The 12,159-nt window shown below is 48.3% G+C and overlaps 1 pseudogene; it reads right to left on the bottom strand.

Moving 5' to 3' along the window:
- Window positions 1-1,161: 1,161 nt before the first annotated feature.
- LOC127674510 (40S ribosomal protein SA-like) lies at window positions 1,162-1,755 on the bottom strand (annotated as a pseudogene).
- Between the last annotated feature and the right edge of the window lie 10,404 nt (window positions 1,756-12,159).

Here is a 12,159-nt window from a genome sequence, read left to right as displayed (position 1 = left end):
GGGCTCAGCTCCTGAGCAGGTGCCATGCACCCAAGCTTAGTGTGCCAGGTCTGGATTCTTAGGGGCCAGGCCTGACCCGGCCAGCATTTTCCCCTTTGCCAGAGTCCCTGCCCTTGCCCTGACTCCTGCTTTCTCTGGGACAGTCTCAGAAAGCCATTCTTGTCCCCTGTTCCCTGCATGCAGCAGTCCTGTCTCCCCTCCTGGTCTTCCCCCATCCCAGTCTCCGACCTTGTGGATCAGTCTGTGTCTGGGAGGCACTGCACTCGGGGAGTCCTGGACTAGAACTTACACTTCATCTTTGGGCCCCTGCATAACCCTCCCCTCTGAGATGAGTTTCCAGGTCCCCTGGCCTGCCCTGGGCCATGGCAGCAGAGGTGTAGATCACATCTCCATGGGTGGTGGAGTAAGTGAAGCCACACAGTGTGCACCCAGGCCGTAGGGAGCAGAGAAGAGTGTGCCTGCTTCTCTCTGGCTTGGTGGTGTGAAGTGAGTCTTTAGTGGTTCTGTGTGCCAACACGGGGAACCTTCTCACGACAGTGGAAGTGAAGGCCTCGAGGGCCTGAGTGGCCACATCTCCAGGTCCTTGTCTGACAAGTGTTCTTATCTGGCCCCCATCTGAAAAATTCTGGTTTTAAGAAGCTTGGGGAATGTGTGGGGGTGTGGGTGTGTGTGAGGGAGGTGGGGTTGGGGCTGAGGGAGAGGAAAGAGGGAGGGGAGGCTGAACTCACAGCCTCTAGGAGAGCAGCACACTGTTCTTATCCTGTGAGCCATCTTTCCCCCACCCTGCATCCAGAGGTTTTTTTTTTTTTTAAAGATTTATTTCATATATGTGAGTACACTGCAGCATTTATTTCTTATATGTCAGACACTCCAGAAGAGGGCAGCGGATCCCCTTACAGATGGTTGTGAGCCACCATGTGGCTCCTGGGAATTGAACTTATATTGCTCTGGAAGAGCAGTCAGTGCTGTTATCCTCTGAGACTTATGCATCCTCCGCATCCAGATTTTTAAAGTGGGTTCTAATAAGTGAACTCAGGTTTTCAGGCTGGAGCCATCATGGGAGCCTGTGCATATGGCTTTTTGTTTGTTTGTTTTTCAGCTTTTAGGAACTCCATTTTCCTTCTTCCTTTTTTCCCTTTGCTCAGCTGTCTGCAGAGCAGCTCAGGACCACTCAGTGGTGATTCCCACCTACTCGGTGGCCTGCGCTGTGGGAGCTGCTGACCCATCCTCAGTGGCTGGCTGCTGTGCATGCAGTCGAATATGGGGAACTGCTGGGTGGGCACAGAGGACACATGCGCACCCTCAGACTAGCCGGCCGCCTCAGGCTGGGCAGCAGGGAACTCAGGAGCTGGTGCGGTCCATTCTCCCTGGAATCCCTCCTTGGTCACAGCCTTCTCAGCAGCAGTCTGCACCTCCTTCTCCATCTCCTCTGGGCCTCTGTGGAAGTGAAGATCACGCATAACCTCCCATGGGTGCTCACGGGGGATAGTCCCTTGCCTCTGGAGTACTTCCCGGGCCAGCATCCAGCCCATCAGACCCACTGGGTGAGCTCCCTTGTTGTTGCATGGGATGCCAATGTCCACACGGCGCAGGGGAGAATCCGTGTTACACAGAGCAGTGGTGGGCAGGTTTACATAAGAGGCCTCTGTGAGGTGGTCAGCCCTGCGATCGATCAGTCACCACTAGAAGCCGAGGCTCCCTGAAGGCTGCTTGGATCTGGTTAGTGAAGGTCCCAGGTGTGAAGAGGCCAGCAATTGGAGCACACAGTCACACACTACTCCTAACTCATTAGCCATCTCCCCAGAGGTTGTTCTTTTTTTGTTGTTTTTGTTTTGTTTTTGTGTTTAGCAATTATTTTATTTGTGAGTACAAAGTTTCTGCCTTCAGACACACCAGAGGAGGGCATTTCATCCCATTACAGTTGGTTTTGAGCCACCATGTGGTTGCTGGGAATTGAACTCATATTCCTCCGGGTGACCTAGTGTGCTTATCCTCTGAGTCGTATGTCTAGCCCCTTCATCCAGATTGTTAAAGTGAATTCTAAAATGTGAACTCAGGTTTTCAGGCTCGAACCATCTTGCTAGCTGTGCATCTGGTTTTGAAGGTGATGTGTCCACAGCTGTGTGAAAGGTTTTCCACAGGTCTCTCCTCACCCTTCCCACATGTCACAAATATTTCCAAACATGATACTGTATGTCCCTGGTCCATCTTCCCTATTACCTCCAGGGCTCCACATCCTGACAGACAGGATGGCTTCCAGCCTCAAATCAGGATCAAGTGCCAGGCAGGATCTGAGATGGCGGGATGAGCAGGTGTGGGCTCTGCCAGGCCCCATTCCTGAGACGTGGGGGGCTTTTCACCTTTGATGGCCTGGTGATGCCAAATCATCTGGGGCCGTGGGGTCTGCCCATCGCACTGGCTGTGTGTGCTGTGAATCTGTGAATGCAATGTGACTGCCCTTGGTGTGGAAAGCTATGGCTCAGCCACTGGCAGCATTAGGTCAGCTTCTCAGCCTGTGATGGATCCAGTGCACAAAAGGTGATGTTCTTGTATTTCTTTAAATGTATCAACTTTAAAATTTTGCAAACTTTTCTAGACTTAATAGTGCAGGCTTATAATCAGCACTGAAGAATCTAAGGCAAGAGGGTCATGATTTTATGGGTAGTCGGATATATAAAATGAAATAGTTTTTCTTTATTTTTAAACTATGTAAGGTCAGTATGCACATGTAAATACAAGTTCATTGGAGTGCCAGGGGCTTTCTATCCCCTGGAGCTTTGGAGTTACAAGTGGTTTTGCACTGCCAGGTATGATTGCTGGGACTGAGAAGCCAGATTCTCTGTAAGAGCAGTGTGTGCCCCCAACTGCTAACTCTTTTGTTTGTTTGTTTGTTTATTCTGTATCTCATGTATTGCAGGCTAGTGTTGAACTTATCATGTAGCTGAGGATGACAATGAATTTCTAACCTACTAAGTGCTGATCTTTCCTGTGTGGGACACCATGCCTAAGTTCACTGAGTGCAGGGAATAGAATCCAGTGCTTCTCAAATGCTATGTAAGTACTCTCCTGATTGAATTTTATCCCAGCCAGAATGTCACAGTGGCCCCAATGAAATCTGTAAAACAAAATTTTACAGACTGAGGCAAGAAATGTCTCTTGGGGCTTGTCGGAACATGCCTATTTAGAAGCCAAAAATCTCACTTGGCAATTTACTATACTTCTAAGCTCTCCTTCCTCCTAGTAGTCAGAACTAAGAAAAAACAAGCAAATTGGGATGTAAAAAAATCTATCTTGTAGCCAAAAAATTCTGCAATGCTTTGCTCCAATCGTTTATGTAATTACATTTACCTCCCAACAGGATATATATGAAGTATGGCTCCAGATATGGTATAAAAAGCATTAATAGCAGGCAGTAGAATTTTCCAGGAACCCTAAAATTACAGGTTCCTTTTGTTTTTTAGTGACCCTTGCAGGACAGGTGGATTTGAAACAATAGGCCCAGTCTAGAAGATATTTACATTTGAGGAACCTCATACCATGCTCTTGCGGAACAGAGTGTTGGGCAAACTAGAACGAATTTTTACACTTGAGTTGGTGCAGCGCTCAGAGCTGCCTCAATGGAAGCTGGTGAGGACCTCCTTTTGTTTTGCAGACCCCACCTAGAGAGTCTTTGACCAAAACAACGTTCTTAGCTTATCCGGGTGTGATTGAGGATACAGTTTATACTTTTTACTCACAGACACTCCCGGGTTGATTCACTGGGCTGGGGCTAGGGGCTGCAGCCAGAGCTGATCACCAGGTACCTAGGGGAGGCCCCAGGCAAGGCACAGAGAAGAATGCGGCGGGTGGATTAGGCAGAGGTGCTCTTGGGAGGACAACATGGGCCAGGAGGCTCTCCAAGCTCTACAATGCTGCTATCCTCGCCCAGGAGGCTAGGTGTGGGAGCCATCCTTCCCCAGCCCCCAGACTAGCATAACAGCGGGGCCAAGATGAAGAAGTGGCTTAACTGCATGCGCCAATTGGCCAACCAGATGATGGGCAAACACCCTGTACTGCCCGAGAAAACTGAAGCTTTGACAGATGACTGTGATGCTTAATTTGAGATGTTAACGTGACTGGACCAGAGGATACCCAGAATAATACACTCAGATCCAAAATCCACCTGAGTGTCTGTGTGTCATTTCGCTGGACCCGTGCCTTCCTGGACCAAAGAATCCTGGTTATCCCACGGCAGAGTTTGGACTGTAACACAGAAAATCATGCAAAGTTGCCACACCAACCCCAGTAGATTCTGTGTGACAAAAAAGTTCCACAGACTGAGGCATTTGACTCCAAAGGTGAGGAAGTCTCCTGGGAAGGCTGTGGAACTCTCCAGTTGGAGGATAATTCTGAGCCATACTTCTCAAAAGCAGTTTACTCTAAATTTCCTCTTTCACAAGGTGATCCTAAGAGCCCTGGCAGATAATCTGTTCTTTGAAGTGGACTCACTGACCGAAAACCTTTCTTAAGAATTGCAATGCTTTGCCTCATAGTCATTTACATAATTACAACCTTCCAACAACATGCAGGTTTATATGGCTGTGCATATGTAGGTGAGGGTGGCTCTGACACTGTGATACGGAATGCATTGATTAAGTCAAGAAGTTTTTTACAAAGTAAAAGCTAAATGTTAGACAAGAATCTCTCACAAAACTCATTCAGACCCGGGGGCGGGGGGGGGGGGGTATAAGAAACTTCAAACTCTTTTTAAAGGTTTGCTGTTAACTACAAGTGACTCTATATTCTAATCAGAAAGATTGACGGTATCTGTAAATTGATCCTCTAAATCTGTTACATGGGAAACATTGTACCTGATTGATTTTGCATTTCCCTGTGCCAAATGGTTAGGATAATTGTGCCTGCCTCACTGGCTACATCTTTTGAAATGTTAATACCAACTCTGTATAAAAATCCTTACTTACTTAGTACTCCTAAATACACTCAGATTCAAGCTGCCTCTGTGGTTGTTTCTGTTTGTCACCACTGAACCTGTTTCTCTCCTGAAATCCAAAGTCTCCCCTCGGATCTTAATCTTGCTGGCTGGGACTATCTGCGGCACAAAGTGGAGTAAGCTGAAGGCTCAGTAGTAAAATGTGTACTGTGCTTGCATGAGGAGCTATGTTTGGATCACTGGTACCCAGTGTAAAAGCCAGGCATTGGCAACAAACATCTGTAACCCTAATGCTGGGGTGGAGGCAGGTGAATACAGATGTATTCCAGGGACTTTCTGGCTATCTAGCCTAACTTAATTGGCAAGCTCCAGGTTCAGCGAGAGAGCCAGTATTGGAAAAAATAACATGGAGGGGGTGTAGAAATGGTTCCATGTTTAAGAGCACATACTGCTGTTGTTCACTTGTTCAGTTTCCAACACCCACATCAGGAAGCTCACAGCTGCCTCTAGCTCCAGCTCCAGGGAACCTGACTGTAGGTACCTGAGGCCTGCAAAGCTTGTGACGCCATACAAAGCAATGTATAGGTCTGTTGCCAAGGCAACGGCTGCCATTTACCCAGAATTCCATAGCCCACCTTTACCTGTAATTACGTCACCCCCGGTATATAACTGAGCAGCGCTCCTTTCCTCTCTCTCTTTCTTTCTCTTCCCCCTTTCCTTCCTGCCAGCTACCCCTTCCCCTTCTTAAATAAAGCCCACGTGGAGCTATCTGGTCTAGCGTGTCTCATTGCGGTTCACGGTTCCACCGCGGCCCGCGGCCCGGTGCCCGGGGTGCGCACGTGTGGACCCGGTGAGCAGCAGCAGCCACAACGCAGGGAGCAGACAGGACATTCGAGCGAGCACAGAAATCAACGCAGGAACCAACACTGGCGAGCCGACCCAGGAGCACTCCCAGCACTCCCTCCCTCCTGCCCGAGCTACTAATGCCCGCGCCACTGCTTCCTGCACTGCCACCGCCGCCGCCTCCCGCACGTGATGCTGCGCTGCCTGCTGCCCGCCACTGCCCCACGCGCCGCAGCTGCCACCGCTGCCGCCGCTGCTGCCACCACACGCACCGCCACCGCTGCCACTTGGTTTGCCTCTGAGCCGCTAAACCAAATAGTTCCACGTTCCTGGATATCGGATTGCACTTCCTTAGCAAACACCATCGGCCTTTAAAAAGGTAAGGTCTTTCGGTTGGCTGGACGGTTTCTTAAGTTCAGAAGGGATCTGGCCAATCTTTTCTGGAGCTAGGTGCCTCCCTAGCTAACATTCGTTTTAGAACACTCATACCCCAGGTGTCTCCTTATCCAGAAGTATTCCTGAGTCTCCCCCATTGGCTTCCAGCCGTTCACTCAAACCCTGGTCCAGGCAGGATACTTCTTCCGGCTTTTGCCTCAGCTCCCAGGGGCCCTCACGACGGTCTGGACCCTCTGGCTTAGCTGCCATTATTTGTTATACACTCTTTGGGACGCCGATTGTGTAATAACAATGCCCCCACCCACCTGATGGGTAATAGAGTGTCTTCGCTGGTACCTCCAGGCACCCCACTGGGATGTCTCCTGGAAAATCTCAAGTCTCTAAAACTAACGCACGATGTGAGGCGGTCAAGGTCTGGACTCAATATAAGCTAGATAATAATTCCAAATGGCCACCTAATGGCACCCTAGATCCAATTGTTTTAAGGGATCTTAATACATATTGTCAGCAATCCGGTAAATGGGACCAAATCCTATACATTCAAGCTTTTATCTATCTCCTGTCTAAGCCTTCTCTTTGCACTGCCTGCTCCCCATCCCAGCTCCTCCTAGCCATGAAACCTGCTCACCCTCCACTAGATGGCATTACCTTCGACCCCATTGACGAACCACCTCCGTCCACTCGCCACAGACATGTTGAGACTACAAGATCTCAAACTGCAGCCTCAGTTTCTCCCTCTCACCAGGTCTCGGAGTCTACCAACCCGACCTCCCCAGATGTCTCCTCTCCCTCTGTGCCAGCAAAGGATCACCACAGATGCCTTGAACTGGCGCCAACCTTTACCCCTCCTATTACACGTTCTAAGGCTACGGCCAAACCCCCAAGTTCTTCTCCCCCAAAGACACCTGACCCAGCACCAGTCCTTCCTCTGAGGGAAGTGGCTGGAACTGATGGTCTGGTTAGAGTACATGTTCCCTTCTCATTGAGTGAACTTTCTCAAATAGAAAGCAGACTGGGGTTCTTATACCTCTAACTCCTCTAACTTTATTAAAGAGTTTCAGTACATTACTCAATCTTACAACTTGACTTTCATATGATTCTTACTAACAATTTACTTCCCGATGAACGCAGGCAAGTTTGGGAAGAGGAAAAAACGCATGCAGACGAAATTCACCAGACAGACAGAAGCTATCCAATTGGATCTCAGGCAGTGCCTGACCAAGACCCACTATGGGATTATAATTCCACGGCTGGTATTTTAGCCAGAGACAGGTTTGTTACATGCCTTCTAGCTGGTCTTAGAAAGGCAGCTTTAAAGCCAATAAATTTTGAAAAACTCCAAGAGGTTGTCCAGGACAAACAGGAAAATCCATCTCAGTTTTTACAACGCCTCACGAAGGCTTTGTTACAATACACTAATCTAGATCCTGAGAATCTGGAAGGTAAGCAACTCTTAATGACTTATTTCTTTTCCCAAAGCTATCCCAACATAAGAGCTAAACTTAGACACTTGGAGAGAGGACCCCTGACTCCACAGGCGGAAGTCTTGGCGCTGGCCTTCAAGGTATACCATGAGAGAGATGAAAAAGCCCGAAAACAAAAGTACCACATGCTGGCAAAAGCTGTCCGACCAGCTCCAGCTATCAACCCGGGCTCCGGGCCTTCCAAGGCTCAGGAACCATCAGCTCCCTGCTACAGGTGTGGTCAATCAGGTCACTGGGCAAAGATTTGCCCCAACCCCCGCAAGCCAAGGGGACCATGTTCTAGGTGTCATCATGAGGGTCACTGGGCAGTCGACTGTCCTCATGTTACACAGAACAGAAGGCCATCCCGCCCAGAAACCCCTCCTACTGACCTCCTAGGCTTGGCTATGGATGAATGAAGGGGCCGGAGCTCCCTCAACCCGACCTCGCCCATCACTAGCAGGGAGCCCCGGGTAACTATCGTAGTATGTGGAAAGCCCATCCCTTTCCTTCTGGATACCGGGGCCACTTACTCAGTCCTGGTGGAATGTTGGGGCTCCACCTCACCCTCGCGTCTTCCCATAGTCGGGATAGGAGGACAGCCTTACCTTCCTCATCAGACCCCACCACTTAGCTGTACTTTTAGAAATATACCCTTCACCCATTCCTTTTTGGTAGTGCCAACCTCTCCCGTCCCTTTATTAGGAAGGGATCTTTTAGTTAAGTTGGGAGCTTCAATTTCTTTTGCTCCCCCCACTCGCCTGAACCCGAGCTCGCCAGCAGTTCCCCTACTTCTCCTTCTAGCCAATCAACCTACTAACACACTAACATGTTATTTCCTCTACCAGCTTCTCAGGTGTACCCCAGAGTTTGGGATGTCCAGAACCCCTCTGTTGCTAAACATTACTCTCCTGTTGTCATCCAGTTACTGGACCCTACCAGGTACATCACCCAAGCTCAATACCCCCTCTCTCTCCAGAGCCTCAGGGGACTTAAGCCTACCATTTCTGACCTCTTAAGGAAAAAGTTTCTTCATCCCACTTCTTCTCCTTTCAATACCCCTATACTAGCAGTTAAAAAACCTAATGGTACCTACCGCCTGGTTCAAGACCTCAGGTGCATTAATGCTGCAGTGGTTCCTCTCCATCCTGTTGTAGCTAATCCTTACACACTTCTTTCTACTATCCCCTCAGGAACCTCTCATTTCTCAGTCCTAGATCTAAAGGACACATTTTTCTCTATCCCTCTTGATGCCCAGTCACAAAACATATTTGCCTTTACCTGGACAGATCCTGACACCCACTTTTCTACCCAACTTACCTGGACTGTTCTGCCTCAGGGATTCCTAGACAGCCCACACCTATTTGGCCAGGCTCTAGCTTCTGACTTACTTTCTTTATCGCTCCCCAGATCTAAAATTCTTCTTTATGTAGATGACGTCCTTGTCTGTAGTCCATCTCTAGAGATTAGCCAAGCTGACACCTCTGCTCTTCTGAATTTCCTTTCCAGTCGAGGCTACAGGGTCTTTCCCTCTAAAGTTCAACTGTCCACTCCTCAGGTTACTTATTTGGGATTAACAATTACCCCAACCCATAAGGCTATTACCTTAGATAGAAAAAATCTAATTCAGTCTTTAACTGTTCCTTCTACAAAGGAAGAGATTTTATCATTCCTAGGAATGGCTAGCTTTTTACGTTCTTGGGTTCCTTCCTTCTCCCTCCTCTCTCGACCCTTATATGAGGCAGCGTTAGGCCCCACCCACGAACCTCTTCTCATATCTGTTGTCAAACCCTTTCAGAGGCTCCAACAGGCTCTCCTTAAGGCCCCAGCCTTACATCTCCCTGACCTGACTCGCCCTTTTTCCCTCTATGTAACTGAAAAAGAGGGATTTGCCCTTGGAGTCTTAGGCCATCAACTGGGACCTTCCTTTGCACCTGTAGCATACTTGTCAAAAAGACTGGATTTAACCATCCAGGGATGGGCACCTTGTATTCGTGCCTTAGCGGCTGCTGAACTTCTTATTCGAGAATCAAAGAAATTAACCTTGGGGTCTCCTATAACTGTGCTCTCTTCTCACAACCTGTCACAGCTCCTAACCTACAAAGGCCTGCAGACTCTACCTCCCTCTAGAGTTCTTTCTCTCCAGGTAGCGCTAATAGAAGATTCCACGCTCACCTTTCAATCATGTCCTCCTCTTAATATTTCTACTCTTCTCCCCCGACCTAATACTAACCACTCCCTGTCTCATGCCTGCACTGAGACTTTAGAGCAACTATTACCTCATCCTTCACACATACAGGAGGACTCATTGCCTCAAGCCATTTATACTTGGTACACACATGGAAGCTCCTTTCTATATGAAGGGACTAGAAAAGCTGGCTATGCCATAGTGTCAGACACCGAGGTGGTAGAGGCACAGGCCCTTCCTGTACACACCACTAACCAACAGGCTGAGCTGATAGCTCTCACCCGTGCCTTTCAACTGGCACAGGGACAATCCCTCAATGTCTATACAGACTCCAAATATGCCTTCCATATCCTCCTGTCCCACGCTGCTATCTGGAAAGAGCGCGAGTTACTTACCACAACAGGAGGATCAATAACTAATGCAAACCATATTTTAGCCTTGCTAAAGGCCTCCCATCTATCTCCCCAAAGCTATTGGGATTGTCCATTGCAGATCTCACCAGACGGATGACTCTATTGTATCTAAGGGAAACAACCGAGCTGATGAGGCAGCCAGAGCTGCAGCCCTTAGGGGGATAAATTCATCTTGCCTTCCCCAAGACATCCTTACACTACAACCCACATCTCTACCTCTACCCCCTGACACTCTCCAAACTCTATCCTATCTTCACCAGCTATTTCATCCTAACAGTCGAGCATTATCTTCTTTTGTTAAGACCCACTTACAGCCTACTCCTGAAGACTTAAATTTCTTAAAATCTATCACTGCTTCTTGTAAAATCTGTCAGATGTCAGATTCTAACTCGAGGTATCGTAGTACCCCTTTCCCCACCCATCAGGCTAGAGGTTCCCTTCTTGGAACTGACTGGCAGCTAGACTTTACCCATATGCCTACAGTCAAGCGTTCCAAGTACCTCCTGGTCTTGGTGGACACCTTCTCGGGGTGGGTAGAAGCCTTTCCTACCACTAACAAAAGGGCTCAGACAGTCTCTGATCTCCTCCTCCGAGAGATCATCCCCCGATTTGGTGTTCCAACCTCCCTTCAGTCAGACAATGGTCCTGAATTTACTTCCCAGATCTCTCAGAGTCTATCTAAGGCCTTAAACATCCCTTGGTCAGGGAAAGAGAAGGGGACTTAAGGGACTTTTGGGGAGTGGGGGGCTAGAAAAGGGGAAATCATTTGAAATGTAAATAAATTATATCGAATTAAAAAAAGAAATTAAAAAAAAAAACATCCCTTGGCATTTTCACATTCCTTACCATCCTCAATCTTCAGACAAGGTAGAAAGAACTAATCGCTCTTTAAAAACCACTCTTGCCAAGCTGTCACAGGAACTTCACCTTGACTGGGTAAAACTCCTGCCTCTGGCTCTTTTCAGGCTACGAGCTCTCCCCAAGCGACCTCTTTGCATCTCATCCTTTGAACTTATGTATGGATGTCCAGTTTTAACTCGTGGTCTCTCACCTAAATGCTCTCCCCTCCCAGACCACTTACTCACCCCATTACTTTGCCACCTTCGCTCTCTCCTATGGGACTTTGCTGACCACCATCTACCGTGGCCACAGACTGTCTCCTGTCCACTGCCGGTCAACAATGGAGACCAAGTCCTCTTATCCCTCCAGATCATCGGCCCTCACCCCTCTCTCCCAAATGGAAGGGCCCTTTTAAGGTGATTCTCGTGACCCCTACAGCTGCTAAACTCGAAGGATTTCCTCATTGGGTCCATCTATCTCACCTTAAACCTTTCATCCCTCCACCTAAAGATAACTCTTCTTCATACACGTCAACCCTGACAGGACCGTGCTCTATTAAGCTCCGGAGGACATTGAGACCATCCATCTTGTCCCCAATTCCAGAACATGAGACTCTACTCCGGCAGCCGAGCTCGACCTCATTGGATTAGACATGGGTTTCTTGTCCTACCACTGCTGTTCTTCATTTCCATCCAGGGCAGTCCTTACATTTGGAGATTCGAGGTTCAAGAAACCCCCACAGATAACAAACAGTCTTTCCAAATAGGGTCAGGAAACTGCTCCATAGCTGGATGTCAGGTACCGATCCAAATCGCGATCATCCCTGTATCTGTTATCCCATCTAAGTATTATGATCTCTATACTTGCTTTCTCTTTGACCAGACAGAAGATTATTGTAAAGAATGGCCAGATGAATATGGGGGCTGCCCATATTGGTCTTGTCAGATACATATGCTAGGATCACGGGTCAATCATTTCTTCTATCAACACCGCAAGACACTTTTCTTCCACATACAAGACCCGTGGGATTTCAGGTGGGAGACAGGAGTTGTTGGTAAGCTCTATCATAAAAACCAGCCCAGTTCC

Source organism: Apodemus sylvaticus, chromosome X (assembly GCF_947179515.1).
Source record: "Apodemus sylvaticus chromosome X, mApoSyl1.1, whole genome shotgun sequence".
Lineage (NCBI taxonomy): Eukaryota > Metazoa > Chordata > Mammalia > Rodentia > Muridae > Apodemus > Apodemus sylvaticus.
The sequence above is the reverse complement of the archived record's forward strand: the minus strand, read 5'-3'. Positions and strand labels throughout refer to the sequence as shown.